Source organism: Schistocerca americana, chromosome 7, assembly GCF_021461395.2.
Source record: "Schistocerca americana isolate TAMUIC-IGC-003095 chromosome 7, iqSchAmer2.1, whole genome shotgun sequence".
In the NCBI taxonomy this organism is placed as follows: domain Eukaryota; kingdom Metazoa; phylum Arthropoda; class Insecta; order Orthoptera; family Acrididae; genus Schistocerca; species Schistocerca americana.
In genome coordinates this window covers 186,432,650-186,452,965 of record NC_060125.1, presented here as the reverse complement: position 1 = coordinate 186,452,965, position 20,316 = coordinate 186,432,650, and the positions used below count along the sequence as shown (strand labels likewise).

Sequence of the window (20,316 nt, the reverse complement as noted above, 5' to 3'; positions counted from 1 at the left end):
TCCATGAAGTGGAAGAAATACGTTACACCGAATACCTGCAGTGTGTGCTAGCACGGGAGAGTCAACATCAGATTTGAGTTACGTTTTTAATAGCGTTATATTTTCGTGAACGGCTCACTGTGATGAGTTTTTGAATAGATCTTGAGGGCAGGAAATGGATTACGGAATAAAAAACGTAGTGTGCTGTTTGAAAAAGAGGTATTGCTGATCATAATCTATTATGTAACCAAAGAAACGATTTTATGCTGATTAATTGTGCCCTGGTGCTTCTTGCACAGCGTTCATTGAATACCGGTTTTCTAGATAGATCCAACAACATACTGCGAGAGGAACTTCACCTTCCGTGCAAAGATTCGCTTCCACTGTATGGAGAACTGCTTCCCGTCCATAGTGAGTGTGTGGAACCGAGTCTCACCGCCGCTTGCTGTTACAAGTAACACTGCTCAGTTGATGTTAATTACCACCGCTATGGTCACATTAAGCTCCTACGTTATTGTCTGAAGATAGGAAAACAAGTTTTCATAAGTTCTCTTAACCAATGTTGTTTGCTAACAGATATTGCGACGTATATTACCTATACACAGAAGTGATATTATGCAGGATTGTGAACTTGCCTCAGTGCGTCCCATTCTGTAAATTCTGCTTATTTGTGGAAACGTATATCAAGCGTCTGCGAGCTATCTGTTTGCTGTGTAAATGTTGCTGGCCATTTCTCTATGTTGACATTCTGAGTCCATAAACGACGTCAGAGTATTTGGCTGCTGTAAGGTAAAACATATGGCAGCTCAAATAATATTATCTTTGTCCGAGAGGTATTTATGTGTCACATCCATTAGCAAAAAGCAGAGCAATATGGTGCTTGTAAGTTACGTTGCATATCAACAAAAGAGAACTCGACAGGTTAAAGATACAGCGCCTGTAAAGCTACGTGAATGTTTCTAGTACGTACGTTATTACATTCCGTTCGTTTTATAAACCTCGAGGAGACGCATACGTGACATTCCAGTACAAATATATAGTTCATACACGCGATGTTTTTACTGCTAGCATCTCTTCCATACGAGGTATGTTTGCCTATAGAGACATCCATCCTGTATTTTTCTGCGCAGTTTCCAGGTCTACAGGATATGTTGGAATACTTAAATTCTTTTTCCCACTTATAATCTGACGAGAGTAATCTTTCGTGTTGGTATGAAGAACTAGGTACTAATATTCCCTACTTATTAAGAACGGATCAGATGAAGAGACATTTGCGAAAAAGAAACATCTTCGTCTTATTTTCATGTGGTAGTAAATTAATCAGGTAGTAAAGTACCCCACCTTTACATCTGGTCGTCTTGAGGAAACTTATAAGTTTCTAAATTTCCGTTTATCGTGCTATGTTACGATCCGTGAGGTAGATTCGGACACAGGAAAGTGCAGTCTACGCAGAAGAGCTGGATGTCATAACTCACGTGCTAGAAACGTCCAGAAGAGCTTAAGGACACTGTATCTTTCATCTTATCTTTTATCTTAGTCAGTCTGTACCCACGTAAATAAGAGCAAATTTTACAAAACATACGATGATGGTTTGATAAGTCTGGTAAAATTCCCAGGAAGAATGGAACATTTTTCTTGTGCCTTCATGGTTGGTAAGCTTGATTATTCTGTTGATAGTATACAGAATTTCAACGACGTACAGCGTACAGTTCATTGTTGACAGCCGTCTGTATTGGTCAGGATGTCGACTGCGATTGAAAATGGCGAAAACCAAGTTTCGTGCTGTTATCAAACATTTTCATTTGAAGGGTTGGAGTGAAGAAATGGATGGAATTCACGCAGACCTTGCATCATCATTGAAGACCGTTTACTTTCGGGTTCCTCTTCTTTTCCTTGTGCCTTTGTCCCACATGTGTGCAGAGTCGGCATGGTTAATGTCGGATTTGGCATGGTTAATGCAAGAGGTGGCAGGATGCCCTTCCTGTCACCACTCTGTGAACTGAATGATGATGATGAAGATGAGATGATGAGGACAACACGAACACCCAGTCCCCGAGCAGAGATAATCCCTAGCCCGGCCGGGAATCGAACCCGGGACCCCGTGATCCAGAGGCAGCAACGCTAGCCACTAGACTACGGACTTCGGCAGTCCAATTAAGTAACTACAAGGCAGACCACTGACAGAACCCATGGTTTGGTAATGAAAGACCATCGAATAAAAATTCGTGAGATTTTTGAGACTGCAGGCATCTCAAATGAGGAAGTGCATAAAAATCGTGCATGTAGAATTAGCTATGAGGAAGCTATTTGCAGAATGGGCACCACGATTCCTCCAGCCGACCAAAAGCACATCCGGCACAACATTTCAAACAGTATTTGGCGATGTTTAATCGTCATCTGCAAGACTTTTTGCGCCGATTTGGAACTGTGATGAAACCTGGCTCCATCAGTACACACTAGTGTCAAAACGGCCGTCAGAATAATAAACAAAGACTGTAGCGAAGAAGGAAAAGACCAGTTTGTAGCCGGTCGTAGTGGCCGAGCGGATATAGGCCGCTACTGTCGCAGGTTCGAATCCTGCCTCGGGCATGGCTGTGTTGTCCTTAGGTTAGTTAGGTTTAAGTAGTTCTAGGGCACTGATGACCTCAAAAGTTAAGTCCCATAGTGCTCAGAGTCATTTGAACCATTTGAACCAGTTTGTAGATGGTAAGGCGATGGCCACTGCTTTCGGGATACCCAAGGAATAATCGTCATACATTACTTGGAAGAAAGCATAACCATAATTGGACCCTATTATAGACGGTTTGAAAATTGTGTTGGCTGAAAGAAGACGCCAGCCGGAGTGGCCGAGCGGTTCTAGGCGCTACAGTCTGGAACCGCGCGACCGCTACGGTCACAGGCTCGAATCCTGCCTCGGGCATGGATGTGTGTGATGTCCTTAGATTAGTTAGGTTTAAGTAGTTCTAAGGTGTTGGTTGTTAGTGTTTAACGTCCCGAAGTAGTTCTAAGTTCTAGGGGACTGATGACCTCAGAAGTCCAAATAGTGCTCAGAGCCATTTTTTTTTAAAGAAGGCGAAGGTTGGCACGCAAAAATGTGCTCTTGCACCAGGATAATGCACCGAACATCAGCGATAAAAATGGTGAATATACATGAATTGGGTTTTGAATTGGTTCTTCATCCACCTATTCACTAGACGTAGTTCCAAATGACATTTTCCTGATTCCTAAACTGAACCTTAGGCTTGCTGTGAAGAAATTTTCATCAAAAAGTGGTAATTGGAATCAGTTTATATTTGGAGAACTGAGGTGGAATAAGGTGAACCAGCCTGCATTCGCCGAGGCAGATGGAAAACCACCTAAAAACCATCCACAGACTGGCCGGCTCACCGGACCTCGACCCAAGTCTGCGGGGCGGATCCGTGCCATGCTCCTTCCCACTCAGGAAAGCCGTGCGTTAGACCGCACGGTTAACCGGGCGGGCGAGTGTTATATGTACTTTCAGTATTCTCGAGCAGGATCGTTTTAGAGGTCCACCTGTTATGGTGAAGGGTGGCATAATGTTGTAAGGACATACTGACCTACCAATCTTTCAAGGTGGTGCACTCACCGGTCAGTATTGCTGTGACACTGTTCTTCTTCCACGTGTTCGTCTTTTCACGGGTGGACTAGACTCTGATTTAATTTTTACGGACGATAATGCGACCATGGCCGAGAGGTAGCGTCTTAGATTAGTAATCAAAGTGTTCTTGGTGTCAGGTTAAATCCCGCCATCGCTAAAATGTTAATTAAAAATCGTCAGCAATGGCGGCCGAAGACTTCCGGCATAAGAAGTCACCCTCATTCACACTTGTAAAAGAAGGTGGAGGAGCGGACAGAGGTTGAGGGAATTCTCTTGCCCTGGAAGTGGGAAACTGCCGAATCAACAGTGATCAACGGCATGAGGATGTAGAAGGCAATGAAAACTAATGCACTGAAGACACATAATGTGTTTTCACAGTGATGTGAACTGTAAGTGAAATGAGTGTCCATTGGCAAAGGATTCCGGAATAGTTCCCCATTCGGATTTCCAGGAGGGGCCTCCAAAGAGGGGGTGACCATGAGAAAAAAGACTGAATAACCAACGAAAGGATAACATTCTATGAATCAGGGCGCGGAATGTCAAAAGTTTGAACGTGGTAGCAAAGCTAGAAATCTGAAAATGGAAATGCTGGGGGCCAGTGAAATGAGATACAAAGAACACGAGGATTTCTGATCAGATGAATATAGTGTAATATCAGCAGCAAGAGAAAATAGCACAACAAGAGTTAGATTCGTTATGAATAGGGAGGTATGACAGAGAGTGAGGTAATGTGAGCAGTTCAGTGATAGCGTTTTTCTGATGAGAATCGACAGCAAACCATCACTGATAACGATAGTTCAGATATACATGATGACGTTACAAACTGAAGATGAAGAGACAGAAAAAGTATATGAGGACACTGAACGGGGAATCTAATAGTCAAGGAGTATTTGAATGTGGTTGTACGGCAAGGAGTAGAAGAAAGAGTAACTGGAGAAAATGGGAATAATAATGGGAATGAGAGAGGAGAACTACTAATTGAGTTCTGCAATAAATTTTCGTTAGCAATAGCAAATACTCTGTTCAAGAATCACAAGAGGAGGATATGTGCTTGGAAGAGGCTGGGAGATGCCAGAAGGTTTGAGTCAGATTATATCATGATCTGGCAGAGATTCCGAAATCATATGCTGGATTTAACTCGTAAATGTCTAAAAAGGGCAGTCATAGAACTTGGAGAGAAAAGCTTAGGTACAAGGAAGGTAACTGCGAAGAAACCATGGGTAACAGAATAACTACTTCACTTGATCGATGAAAGAATGAAGTACAAAAATGTCAAGTGAAATTTAGAAATTCAGAAATGCAACTCAATCAGGAATGAAATAAATAGAGAGTGCAATGAAACTAAGGCGAAATGGGCTACATGAAGAAGATGGAGAAATCGAGAAAGAAATGGTTGTCGGAAGGACTGACTCAATATATGGAAAAGTCAAAACAACATTCGGTGAAATTAAGAGCAAGGGCGGTAATATTAAGAGTGCAGTAGAAATTACACTATCAAACGCAGAGGAGAGAGTGGATAGATAGAGAGAGAGCACATTGAAGGCCTCTATGAGGAGGAAGAAGAAACAAGCGTAGGTATAAAAGGTAAAGAGAATGCAGTACGAATCAGACTTAAAAGAGCTTTGGAAGACTCAAGATCAAAGAAGGCGGAAGAGATAGGTGACATTCCATTACAATTTCTGAAATCATTGAGGGAAGCTGCTGCGAAACGACTGATGACGTTGATGTAGACTGAATGAGTCTGGTGATGTATCATCTGACTTAAGGGAAAACACATCCACAAAGTTCCTTACGTTGCAAGAGCTGACAAATTCGACAATTATCGCACAATCAACTTAGCAGCCTTTGCATCCAAGTTCCTATCAAGAATCCATACAGAAGAATGGAAAAGAAAATTAAGGACGTGTTAGATTATGGTCTGTTTAACTTTAAGAAAGGTAAAGGCATCAAAAAATGGTTCAAATGGCTCTAAGCACTATGGGACTTAACATCTGAGGTCATCACTCCCCTAGATTAGAACGACTTAAACCTAACTAACCTAAGAACATCACACACATCCATACCAGAGGCAGGATTCGAACCTGCGAACGTAGCAGCAGCGCGGTTCCGGACTGAAGGGCCTAGAACCGCTCGTCCACAGCTGCCGGCTAAAGGCATCAGAATGGCAGTTCTGACATTGCGGTTGATAATAGAAGCAAGACTAAAGAAATATCAAGATACATTCATAGGATTTGTCAACTTGGAGAAAGTGTCGGACAATGTCAAATGGAGCAAGATGTTCGAAATTCTAAGAAAAATACTTATAGGGAGCTTATAGGGGAAGAGGGCTAATATAAAATATGTACAAGTGCCAAGAGGGAACAATAACAGTGGAAAATCAAGAACGAAGTGCTCGGATTAAAAGGCGTGTAAGTCAGTGATGTAGTCTATTTCATCTGAACATCGAAGAAGTAACGACGGAAATAAAAGGAAGGTTCAAGAGTGGGATTAGAATTTAGGATGAAAAGATGTCAATTATGAGATTCAATGGTGACATTGCTATCATTGAAAATGAAGAGGAATTACAGTATATGCTGAAAGGAATGAATAGTCTAATGTGTACAGAATATGGACTGAGAGTAAATCTAACAAATACGAAAGTAATGAGAAGTAGCAGAAATGAGAACAGCGAGAAACTTAACATCAGGACTGGTGATCACGAAGTAGTTGATGTTAATGAACTGTGCTGCCTAGGGAGAAAAGCGACCCACGACGGACGGAGCAAGGAGGACATAAAAGGCACACATTGTCAAAAAGGACATTCATTGCCAAAAGAAGTGTACTAGCGTCAAATATAGACATTATTTTGAGGGAGAAATTTCCGAGGACGTACGTTTGTAGCACAGTATTGCGTGGTAGTGAAAGATGGACTGTGGGAAAACCGGAGCAGTAGTGTTACAGAAGAATGTTGAAAATTGGGTGGACTGATAAAGCAAGGAATGAGTAGGTCCTCCAGAGAATCGGCGAAGAAAGCAGTATATGGAAAACGCTGACAAGAAGAAGGGACAGGATACTAGAATAACTGTTAAGACATCAAGGAATAACTTCCACTGTATTACAGGGAGCTATAAAGGATAAAAACTGCGGAGGAAGACGGAGTCAAGAATACATCCAAGAAATAATTGAGGACACAGGTTGCAAGTGCTACTCTGGGATGAAGAAGTTGGCACAAGGCAGGAATTCGGGGCGGGCCGGATTAAACCAGTCAGAAGACTAATGACTGAAAAACAAAATGCGCAATAGAATTAGACTGCAAAAGTGGAGCAATTCTAGGAACAACGCGAGGATATTCCGTTAATAGAGTAGCCTGCCCGTTCCGTCACCTTAAATCCCATGGAGCACGTATGGGGCGCGTTGAGAAGACGAATTAGCACTTCCACATGCGCTAACAACCATGCACTACTTGTCAACAGCTCTGGTGAAGGAGCGGAACCCCCTACTGCAACAACTCCTGAGGCCAGCGTGGGAGCATGCAGTGCATGATTTCCATCTGTGGTGATCAAGAAACCCGTTAAGAAGCATGTCCCACCGTCGGTAATGCCCAGGAGACTATCATGAATCGCAGTAACACCACTGTAATTATTTTCTTTGAGTAAAATTGTCATTTCCGTTTGTTTCATTTTGTATTTCCCCCGGTTACCTTCTGTACTGTACTGCAGCACTTCTTTCTGTGTACTGTACAAGTTTCGTTGCGCTATGTTATTTGACAGTGACACATCATGGGAAAGTTACTTTCATCCTTAAGTTTTGCACAGCGGTATTGAGCCGTGCGTGGCTCGTGTTCGTGCCATATCTCATTTGACACCCTGTTTTTACTGTACTGCCACCTCGTTATATTAATTTCAATTACTGGCGTCACTGAGTTGACGCCCTGCTTGCCCGTGAGCGGCAGCAGCGGCGCTTTTCGATATGAGCCCTGGCCTATTATCTTTGCTGACTGCTATTACTTCCCGGTTGTCGTGTGTTCGGAGTTAGTGCGGGTCTGCCAGTGAGTTGGGAGCCGCCAGCAGTGCAGTTCGGACCTGGCAGTGTTTGACTTAGGACGGGTCAGAAGTTCAGTCGGGGCGCGGCTGCATTGAGGTCCTTACAGCCATGACTCGCCCGACAGTTGCAGATACTTGAGTCCAGATCACCTTGGTTGGTCGTCGGTCGGTCTTGTCGGACGACGTGTATGTTGGCCGGCGATCGTTTATGGGTTGCCTGCGTGTGCCGACTCGTGATTCGTCCTTGTTATTGCACAGTCGCTGCCGTTAGTATTGTCTAGTTCTTCGTGCAAGTGTTCGTGAAACTGTGTGTAGCTTGTGATGTCGACTTCTCAGTTACTGTAGTGCTGTCTCCGTGCTGATGTGTGGCAGTGGGTCGATTGGAGTGGAGCAGCTAGGAAATCTTCACGGGGCGTAGTTTGGCCGAGCCCGCTGGCAGCCTCTACCCTGTGTCGGAGTGTGTGGGGCTGTTCCCATTGCTACGAGGTCCGTGGCTCACCGACCCTGGACACGAAAGTTGAGTTTCGATTTAATTTTCCAGCATGTCAGGACTGTGCACTTTGTGACGTTTGCTTCTCGTTGTTGGCTGTTCGGACATTCCCACGAGCAACAACGTTTGTGTTCGAGTTGGCGAAGGTTCAGCCACTGTCTGGTATAGTCTAACTGTATTTGGTTATTTGCAATTGAAGTGCACCAACGGAATTTTCTGCCTTGTGGCCGTTAACGTTCGGTGACCTGCCCTGCCCGCTGACGTTAATTCGCCGGCCGGAGTGGCCGAGCGGTTCTAGGCGCTACAGTCTGGAACCGCGTGACCGCTACGGTCGCAGGTTCGAATCCTGCCTCGGGCATGGATGTGTGTGATGTCCTTAGGTTAGTTAGGTTTAAGTAGTTCTAAGTTCTAGGGGACTGATGACCTCCGCAGTTAAGTCCCATAGTGCTCAGAGCCATTTGAACCATTTTGAAGTTAATTCAGGCACTGTCCTTTCCTCACAATGTTGTCGCTGTCCAGCATGGTGTGTAGGTTGACAACTTAATGTATGCTTGGTTGTCGGCGTCCATGCCTACTACGTTTTGCATTGAACTCCCGGTCGTGTACTGGTCTAGTGGAGCGCAAGTTACCTTGTCGGTTGGTCCGTTGATTGTCTGTTGGTTGCGTTGTCGTCGGATTGAGAATGGTTGGGCCGACTGCCTGTCTACCCTTAGTGATCGTTAGCATTTCAAGAGCTGGCTGACACCCGAAACTTCTGAGTGCCATTAGCTGCACTGCCTTTTCCTATTTTCTATTGCTTGTTTGTATGGCTCATAGCCGAAGTTTTTGAATTCAAGTTGAATTGTTTTTAGTGATGTTTTAAGTTTTGGACCTTCTGCCGCTTTAAGGTTAAATTTCCTTGCTTGTCAAGTGTTAGACTGTTTGGACCTTCAGCCTGATTAAAATATATTGCTTAAAGATAAAGCCCTGGGCCTTCTGCCTACTAAAAGTTTTTAGTTTTGTTATAAGTCATGGGCCTTCAGCCGTTTTAAAATTGAAGATCTTTGTCTTTCGAGCATGACTGTTTGGGGTCTTCAGCTTAATTGAAGAAGGCCGTCTGCCTTGTGTTTTTTTTAATTTAATTTTATCTTGCGTGTTAAATCGTCTTTAAATTAAGGTTGTTGCTTTTCAAGTGTTAGATTTTGGGGCCTTCAGCCAAATTGTAGATCTTACTTAACGTGAGGCCTTCTGCCTTCTAAATATTGTCTTTGGCGTCTGAATTTTGAGTTAATGCCTTCTAGTCTGTTTTATTTTTAAATTAAAGTGGTCGTACCCTTAAGGCATAAGATAGTGTGGCGCATTCAGCCGATAATTAAGTTCAAGAATTTTTACTGTAGTGTTTAGTCAAATAAATAAAGTTATGTGTTCGGAGTGTAACTGCCAGTGGCTCATTTTGGCCCCTTTTCACAGTTCCAGCTACCTGTCCTATCCTGCAGGTTTAGCAGGGCGTCTCAGGTATATTTTGACAGGTAAACTAAGTAGCATGTGGCTTTTGTTCCATGAGCTGACATAATAATAATTATTCGTATTTACGATACTTTGAACGTGGTGTAGATGCATGGTATGTATTGGACCAGTACGGTGGGTGCCGCAGGAGGCGTTCTTCGGGTTGTCAGGACAGCGTTCTGTTGTCTCACCTTGACGTAGTGGGTTTCAAGGGTCGGCGAGAGACTGCAGGAATCCGTCGGAGGTGAAGGTTGTTGCAGCGTTCGTAGAAACTCTTTATCATTCAACAAGCGAGAACGGATACATGTCCATGACCTCGTTCGGTGGCGCAGCTTCGCAGTAGAGATCAGTAACGTAGCGAGTACGAGTCTCATGTTGCGGCTTGCATACTTGAAAAATCATGGTCCCGTTGTTACATCAGTGCTAACGGGGTTTCTTCATTCCCGCTGTGGTTCCGTGTGTATGACTAATTTGAAAATTGTGGCGCTGCTGTCACTGCATACTCGTCGTCTCGTTGTCTCTTGATGAAGCATGCACGAGCGTAGCTCTAGTTGTTACTTACTGTTAATACGGAAGGTGAGTACACGATCTGCTATCAAGGAACAGTGACAACGCGAAGTGATCGATTGCAGACATCAGATGGCCCTTAACAAATCTGCGTTTTGTAAGATTGTGAAGGATATAAGACGAAAACTTAATGATGCAAAATACAGGGTGAGCACCTAACATTACCGCTGGATATATTTCGTAAACCACATCAAATACTGACGAATCGATTCCACAGACCGAACGTGAGGAGAGGGGCTAGGGTAATTGGTTAACACAAATCATAAAAAAAGCACGGAAGTATATTTTTTAACACAAACCTAATTTTTTTAAATGGAACCCCGTTAGTTTTGTTAGCACATCTGAACATATAAACAAATACGTAATCAGTGCCGTTTGTTGCATTGTAAAATGTTAATTACATCCGGAGATATTGTAACCTAAAGTTGACGCTTTAGTACCACTCCTCCGCTGTTCTATCGTGTATATCGGAGAGCACCGAATTACGTAGGGATCCAAAGGGAACGGTAATGGACCTTAGGTACAGAAGAGACTAGAACAGCACATTACGTCCACATGCTAACACCTTTTTACTGGTTTTTTTCACTGACGCACATGTACATTACCATGAGGGGTGAGGTACACGTACACACGTGGTTTCCGTTTACAATTATGGAGTGGAATAGAGTGTGTCCCGACATGTCAGGCTAATAGATCTTCAATGTGGTGGCCATCATTTGCTGCACACAATTGCAATCTCTTGAGTAATGAATGTCGTACACGCCGCAGTACATCTGGTGTAATGTCGCCGCAGGCTGCCACAATACGCTGTTTCATATCCTCTGGGGTTGTAGGCACATCACGGTACACATTCTCCTTTAACGTAACCCACAGAAAGAAGTCCAGAGGTGTAAGATCAGGAGAACTGGCTGGCCAATTTATGCGTCCTCCACGTCCTATGAAACGCCCGTCGAACATCCTGTCAAGGGTCAGCCTGGTGTTAATTGCGGAATGTGCAGGTGCACCATCATGCTGATACCACATACGTCGACGCGTTTCCAGTGGTACATTTTCAAGCAACGTTGGCAGATCATTCTGTAGAAACGCGATGTATGTTGCAGCTGTTTGGGCCCCTGCAATGAAGTGAGGACCAATGAGGTGGTCGCCAATGATTCCGCACCATACATTTACAGTCCACGGTCGCTGTCGCTCTACCTGTCTGAGCCAACGAGGATTGTCCACGGACCAGTAATGCATGTTCCGCAGATTCACTGCCCCGCGGTTTGTGAAACCCGCTTCATCGGTAAACAGGTAGAACTGCAACGCATTCTCTGTTAATGCCCATTGACAGAATTGCACTCGATGATTAAAGTCATCACCATGTAATTGATGATGTAGCGACACATGAAACGGGTGAAAGCGGTGACGATGCAGCATGCGCATAACACTACTTTGACTCAGTCCACCGGCTTTCGCAATGTTCCGTGTTCTCATGTGTGGGTTCATGGCAACAGCAGCTAACACACCAACTGCACCCGCTTCTCCTGTGACGGGACTGTTACGGACCCGTTTGCGTGCTACGACCATACCTGTTGCATACAGTTGGCGGTAGATGTTTTGCAATGTGCGGCGCGTTGGATGGTCTCTGTCCGGGTACCGTTCTGCATACACCCTGCAGGCTTCAGCTGCATTTCGTCGACACTCGCCATAGATGAGTATCATCTCCGCCTTTTCAGAGTTCGAATACACCATGGTCACAGTTCCTACAACACTACACTATCACAGACGTCTGGTAACACGGTGTACTACAGTTGGTCTGCGTGCGGAGACGAATGCAGAATAACAATAGCAGCAAGCGCTACATACGGACACTGCGACAGCTAGACCAAACCACAACAGTAAACTACAGCCACACTGGTAAACACGGTCGTCATCGTAAACATGTCCCTGCAGATGCTGCTCGCTGACCGTGGCCCGTGTTTGCTACAACACGCAACTGAACGTCGGAGGTTTCAAGCGTCAACTTTAGGTTACAATATCTCCGGATGTAATTAACATTTTACAATGCAACAAACGGCACTGATTACGTATTTGTTTATATGTTCAGATGTGCTAACAAAACTAACGTGGTTCCATTTTAAAAAAACGTAGGTTTGTGTTAAAAAACATACTTCCGTGCTTTTTTTAATGGTTTGTATTAACCAATTACACTAGCCCCTCTCCTCACGTTCGGTCTGTGGAATCGATTCGTCAGTATTTGATGTGGTTTACGAAATATATCCAGCGGTAATGTTAGGTGACTCACCCCGTATACAAATGCAGACGTGTACTATTACAGAAGAAATTTTATCTGGAATAAATTTCATGGCGTGCTTTACACGAAAAAGTACAAATTTCGTCCATTGCAAACACAATGATGGCTTTCTTGTTTATGCCACCTCCACCATGGGCAAACATATGTGCTGCGTCAGGCGTAAACTGGGTACAGACCAGCGTAAATGTGGTATCCACGTGAAAAAAAGCGCGCTATTTCTGTACTTATTTTGTCATAGGAACTTGTGTTTATGAACTGACAGCGTGTTGTGCAGCTTATTATTCATTTCTAATGTTAATTAATATTTTCTTACTTAATTTTGATAATGATTACTTTTTTCCTGTTATTTTTCTAGTTTTTTCTGTTTATGAGGGTGCTTTGTGTCTTTCTATTTTAGTTTCAATAATTCGATCACATGGTAACGATTTTTTAAAATTATTTTGGTTTATCTTTACGTTAAAGTATTTATTTATGACTATTTATTAATCCCCCTTTGTTTATTAAAAATTGTTAATGGTTGGTTCATTATTTGATATTTCTGTCAAGTTTTATTTTTTAAATTTATTTTAATAATTAATCACACTTCATCCTCACGTAGTGTTTTCTGGTCCATTGAAAGTAACGCTTTGGAAGTGTGTAAATGTCAACGTAATTGTTGTACACTAGAATCGCCTGTGGCCAAAATTCGACCAATTGAGCCAGTGGACCAGATCTCTGATTGTATATTAAAAAGAAAAAAGTGATACGCTCCACGTAAAACTGTGAAATTTTATTGTCTCTCTTGCTCCTAAGCTTTCTGTCCCACCTGTTAGTATTCTTCTTCTAGGTATAGCCTAAAACAGATACAGTTTCCGTACAATAAGGGACGTCGTAGCTATTCAGAATGAAGAAACTGAAAATTAGGAACACTTCAGATTTTGTGGTGACGGCGGCAAACGAACACGAAGTCAGTTCTGTTTATTCTTAGGCCAAAGTAAGGGAAAACACGACCGTAATAAACAACATTTGTTGACCCCGACGAATTCGTTACTAAATTTCGTTTTCCACAGCTGACAACATCAACGAAATAACAGTTGCGGCACTGTAGCTGCGTATATGTGTGTAATTGCAACTGAACCATCTATAACATTAAATCATTAGCGTCCCTAGAATGAGATTTCACGTTGTTACTTAAGTGTCTCGTTTGTAGCACAGTACCCGACTGGTACGCGTGGCAGTTTGTAGCAGGTCGGATGTGGCGTCAACCGCATGACTTCGGGATGTTAAGTGGAATGCCCTGTTCCGAATTTTCTTGGCGTCGCTGTAATCCGCAACAGCAATTTATAGTCATCCTATTCATGGTACTTTTCCGTATTTTGAAAACTGTGCCCATATTTGGTGCTTGTGACCCCTAAAGAACTATAGCAACTGTAGATGTTGAGTGTTTCCTTGAAATGTCACTTCGTATTCTTGTCCCAACGTAGATATGCTTAAGTTCAAATGGCTCTGAGCACTACGGGACTCAACTGCTGAGGTCATTAGTCCCCTAGAACTTAGAACTAGTTAAACCTAACTAACCTAAGGACATCACAAACATCCATGCCCGAGGCAGGATTCGGACCTGCGACCGTAGCGGTCTTGCGGTTCCAGACTGCAGCGCCTTTAACCACACGGACCATGTGTAAGTACTTGTTCTGAGTAGACACCAGCCAAATCAGTGTTTGTGTTCTCTCTGTATACTTATTTATTAATTTAACATTATCTGATCAGGACCAGGATTCCACACACACAGTGTATCGTACATCATAGTTATCTAAGAACATAACAGTTTTTGTACGACATCTAGGATTAGAACCATTCGAGTGTCTCCATTGGCGGTGTGAGTAAATTATACTGATTATGTACTGAAAAAGTTAATACTGGATTTACTTGTACTACTGCAACTGCAGCATCTTATAGTGATAGTAATAATAAAATGACAATAATTGTGACGTTAATGACAATTATAATAGTGGCAGATAAATGAAGAATTTATATGCCTAGTGAGTTCAGGGAAAAGGAAATTCAACGAGACTTCATGAGCTAAGAATACTGGGAAGATCATTTTGGAATGAGGGGTGTACAAAGGTTTACGAGAGCGTATAGGGAATTGGTAGTCTTATTGTTGCTTTAGAAGGTAGATCATTGCCTGTCTTCCGAGGCTGCGGAAGTTACTTAGTTCTCTAACATAACGTAGGCTGTTATTCCAGAGTCGTGATCACGCTACTGAGAAGGATGTCTAGAAGGTGACTGAACGATGGAGTTTGACAGAAGGGATTTGGTTCCGACGGGAACGGTTCTTTCCGCTGTGTTCTTAAGGCCGAGCAGAGCACTGATACGACAGAAGAGGACGCAGATAGTTTGCAAATTTTTGCGATTGTCTGAACGCTGCCGGGATAGCTGTTTATGTTACGGTGAAGTGAGATCAAAAAGTCGAACATGACAGGTATCATAAACAAAGGCATTCATAAGCAATTGCAGGCGCCTTGAGCTTTCCTGAGAAAAGCCTTGCAGGATAACATTGCTGTTATCTTTTTTTCTTTTTTTTTCTTTTTTCTTTATTGTACTTCAATTCCCCATCGGGGCGGGCTAGCAGCAGCATATGCGCTGCTCTTCAGCCAAAAGACATAGAACAAACAATAGAAGACATTTAAAAATAACAAAGGAGAGAATATGGTGAACATAGATATAAAAAAGGGGGAACATCATGGAAGGCAATAGACAAAAAAACGGGGTGACCTTAAAATGGAGATAAAAAACTGTTAAAACTGTTGAAAAGTAACACACACAAAAAGCCACATACTGTGACAATTAAAAGAACACAAGGCACAGTATGACTGGAGCATAAAAGGTATCGACAGATGGCGTAGCACATAACAAACACTGACGGCGAACCTCAAGGCAGTACACAATTAAAATCACACCTCTTGATGCAATGGAGAAACAGCACTAAACACAACACTGATGTGGCACACTGACGATGATCAAAACAGAGGATCTGCCAGGCGCTAGGAGATGAGGGAGACCGGAAGAAGGGAGGGTGGGAGGGGAAGAGATGCAGGAGATGAGCGGGGGGCACACTGAAGAGGGCCAGGTAGGGAGGAATGTGGGAAGGAAAGAGGCAAGTATGGGGTGCAGGGTCTCAGGGGAGGGGGGTGGAAGGAGGAAAATCCGCTCTGAGAGAAGGAGGGAAGAGGAAAAAGGGGGCCCTGGGGAGGGGGGGGGGGACAAGGCCAGGTTATAGTTGGAAGGAAGGGTAGATGTCACAGCGAAGTTCGTCATCCGGGAGGGGGAGGCGTTGGAAATTGCCCTGATGAAGGAGATGGAGGGTGTGGAGGTGGGGAGAGGGAGGGATACAGCGATAGAGCCACGGCAACGGGCGGGGGGTGGAGAGGAAGGAGGAAACCAGAGGGTGGGGGGGGATCAAGCCTGCGACAATGTAAAGGATGCGGAGATGTTGGAGGAACAGGAGGAGGTGGGGGAAGGGGATCAGTTCATACAGGAGCCGTGTGGGGGAAGGAAGGCAGATACAGAAGGCAAGGCGGAGAGCATGGTGTTCAAGGATTTGGAGGGCCTTGTAAAAGAGAGTGGGGGCGGAGATCCAGGCAACGCTGGCATAACAGAGGATAGGATGGATGAGGGATTTGTAGGTGTGGAGGATGGTAGAAGGATGCAATCCCCATGTCCAGCCAGACAGGAGTTTCAGAAGGCGGAGGCGGGAGTGGGCTTTCTGCTGGATGGTCTGGAGATGAGGGTCCAGGTGAGGTGTCGGTTGAGGGTGAGGCCAAGGTATTTCAGGGTGGGGGTGAGCTGGATGGGACGACCATAAAGGGTGAGGTAGGAATCATGGAGGCGAAAGGAGCGGGTGGTGCGGCCTATGATGATTGCTGGATTTTGGAGGGGTTGAGACGGAGGAACTACTGGTTACACCAAGTGGTGAACTGGTTAAGGTCGGTTTGGACGGTACGCTGAGACCATTGAAGGGTAGGATAGAGAGCCAGGAAGGCGGTGTCATCAGCATACTGGAGAAGGTGGACTGGTGGCGGTGGCTTGGGCATACCAGCTGTATACAAGAGATAAAGGAGAGGGGAGAGGACAGAACCCTGGGGGACGCCAGCTGTAAGATAAAAGATACGGGAGTTGGTGTTGTGGAGGGTGACATAGGAAGGACGGTGCGAGAGGAAGGAAGCGACCAGACGGACAAAACTGATAGGCAGGGCGTAGGTTTGGAGTTCAAAGAGGAGACCGGGATGCCATACACGGTCGTAGGCATTTTGGAGGTCAAGGGAAACAAAAATGGCAGAGCGACAGGAGTTGAGCTGGAGGGACAGAAGGTGAACAAGGTTGAGGACTTGGTCTTCAGCAGAGAAGGAGGGTTGGAAGACACACTGGGTAAGGGGGAGGAGGTGGTGTTGAGCAAGGTGCTGATGGATACGGTGGGAGAGGATGGATTCAAGGACCTTACTGAAGACGGAGGTGAGGCAGATGGGACGATAGGAAGAGGTGGCAGAAGGGGGTTTGTTGGGTTTGAGGAATAAAAGGATGCGGGAGGTCTTCCACAGGTCAGGGTAGAACCCAGTAGACAGGATGACATTATAGAGATGGGCGAGGACAGTCAGGAAGGAATATGGGCTTTCTCGAAGGTGACGGTAGGTGACACAGTCCTTACCAGGGGCCGTGTTGCGCTGTGCTGTGATGGGAGTGTTTATGTTGGAGGGGGGCAACTGCCCCAAGTACTGGAGACTAGGAGCAAGTGGAGCGACCGAGGTATCGGCACATTCCATGATGGTGGGGAAAAGAGAATAATGCAAGTGGGGGATCATCGGGGATGGAGAAGACCTCGGAAAGGTGGGAAGCGAAGTGGTTGGCCTTACTGAGGTTGTCAGGAAGGGGGCGATCGTTATGGAGAAGGGGGTAGTGGGGAGTGGAAAGGGAACCAGTAAGGCGATGGAAGGCGAACCAGTACTTGGAGGAGTTGAGAGGGTGGCGTTGAGTCATGTGCAGGTCTGGCGCCAGTCTCGGCGTTTCATTGCTGTAATAAGGATCCATACGTGTCGCTGTATTTGCCGGTGGCGTTGGAGTGTATCCCTGTCACGAGTGCACAGGAAGGAGCGATAGAGGCGGCGGGATTCACGAAGGAGGACAGCCCGTGGAGGGAGAGTGGGAAGGTGTGGGTGGATGGTTTTATAGGAACATGGGCCTCCACACCGTCAGTAATTACGTTCTGACGGAAGGACAAGGCGTGGGTCATGTTGTCAGGATGGCGATAGGTAGGAGGGTGGCTTTCGACCTGGGTGGAGATGGAGTCCTGGTAGGCATCCCAGTTGGCATGCTGGTAGTCATGGACAACCTTGGGAGGGGGGCGGTGAGCAGACATTATGGTGAGATGGACAGGGAGGTGATCGCTACCTGTGGGGTCAAGAACGGCGACAGCGATACGCCCAAGGAGGTTGGCCGAGGCAATGACAGCATCGGGGGTGGTGTCACTTTCGGGTCGGGTGTGCTGGGGAAGGGGAAGAAGGTCACCTTGGATTGTGATGCCACCACCAAAGGGCACCAGGAATGCGGCTATGGATGTTGAGGTCGGCGGCAATCTCATAGGTGGAGAAGGTGCGGTCAATGTGCGAGATGAAGTCATAACGAAGAGGAGCAGGGATGGTGGCACAGGTAATGTTGAGGGAGGTGAAGAAGACGCTAAGGATAAGGTGTTCAGTGGGGTCATTGAGGAGAGGTTTTGGCCGGACGGGGATATGCTTAAGGTGGCCAATTGCGACTCCACCCTGCGCACGAGGACCAGGAGCGTCAGTGCGGTGGAGGATATAGGGGGAGGTACGTATAGAATGGTGGGGCTGGTGAAAGGTTTCGTTCAAGAGGAAGGTGTCGACCTGGTGGTGGGAGAGGGTGTGCATGAAGAGGTATTTGTTGGAGCGGAAGGAGCGGATGTTCTGGAAGAGGATGCGATACTCGTGCCGCGCCATGGCGGGAAGGAGGGGGGAAGAGAGGGAAATTGCTGTTATCATCAACTGGTGGTATAAATCTTTTTCAGGTCGAGAGGAAAGAGCTTGTTATATTTTTGTAGGGCACAAAATGATGCTGATGCCTTCTTGGACTTAACAGTTACATATTCAGTCCAATTCAGATTTGCATCTACACTACTCGCCATTATAATTGTTACAACACGAAGATGACGTGCTACAAACGCAATATTTAACCGGCAGGAAGAAAATGCTGTGATATGCAAATGATTAGCTTTTCAGAGCATTCACACATGGTGGCGACACCTACAACGTGCTCACATGAGGAAAGTTTCCAACCGATTTCTCATACACAAACAGCAGTTGACCGGCGTTGCCTGGTGGAACGTTGTTGTGATGCCTCGTGTAAGGAGGAGAAATGCCTACCATCCCATCACGTTTCCGACTTTGATAAAGGTCGGATTGTAGCCTATCGCGATTGCAGTTTATCGTATCGCGACATTGCTGCGCGCGTTAATCGAGATCCAATGACTGTTAGAAGAATATGGGATCGGTGGGCTCAGGACGGTAATACGGAACGCCGTGCTGGATCCCAACGGCCTCGTATCACTATCATTCGAGATGACAGGCATCTTATCCGCATGGCTGTAGCGGATCGTGCAGCCACGTCTCGATCCCTGAGTCAATAGATGGGGACGTTTACAAGACAACAACCATCTGCACGAACAGTTCAACGACGTTTGCATTAGCATGGACTATCAGCTCGGAGACCATGGCTGCGGTTACCCTTGACGCTGTATCACAGACAGGAGCACCAGTGATGGTGTACTCAACAAAGAACCTAGGTGCATGAATGGCAAAACGCCACTTTTTCGGATGAATCCAGGTTCTGTTTACAGCATCACGAAGGTCGCATCCGTGTTTGGCGACGTCGCGGTGAACTCACTTTGGAAGCGAGTATTAGTCATTGCCATACTGGCGTATCACCCGGCGTGATGGTATGGGGTGCCATTGGTTACACGTCTCGGTCACCTCTTGTTCGCACTGACGGCAGTTTGAACAGTGGACGTTAAATTTCAGATGTGATACGACCCAAGGCTCTACCCTTCATTCGATCCTTGCGAAACCCTACATTTCAGCAGGATAATGCACGACCGCATGTTGCAGGTCCTGTACTCAACGACGAACCTGGGCGCACGAATGGCAAAGCGTCATTTTTTTCGGATGATTCCAGGTTCTGTTTACAGCATCATGACGGACTCATCAGTGTTTGGCGACCTTTCTGGATACAGAAAATGTTAGACTGCTGCCCTGGCCAGCACATTCTCCAGACCTCTCACCAATTGAAAACGTCTGGTCAATGGAGGCCGTGCATCTGGCTTGTCACAATACGCCAGTCACTACTCTTGATGGACTGTGGTATCGTGTTGAAGCTACATGGGCAGCTGTACCTGTACAGGCCATCCAAGCTCTATTTGACTCAAAGCCCAGGCGTATCAAGGCCGTTATTAGGGCCAGAGGTGGTTGTTCAGGGTACTGATTTCTCAGGATCTATGCACCCAAATAGCGTGAAAATGTAATCACATGTCAGTTCTAGTATAATATATTTGTGCAATGAATACCCGTTTATCATTTGCATTTCCTCTTGGTGTAGCAATTGTAATGGCCAGTAGTGTATTATGGTTGCTAGATTCTTTGCTGAAGGAGAGTACTTGATATTTGTCCCATTTAAGGTTAAAGATTTCCGATATTTCTGGATGAAGTGTCTGGAATGACCCACTAGTACTGCTTTGGTTTTTGATGGATTGAGCTATAACTCTATATCCTGTGCTTATCGTGACAGTGCAGACAGCACAGTATAGTGATTC

General features: G+C 45.3%; 1 protein-coding gene across 1 annotated transcript in view; it reads left to right on the top strand.

Annotated features, from left to right (window-relative positions):
- The window catches only part of LOC124622836 (lachesin-like), a 689,013-nt gene that overhangs the window by 591,826 nt on the left and 76,871 nt on the right, over nt 1-20,316 (top strand). The window lies entirely within an intron of this gene.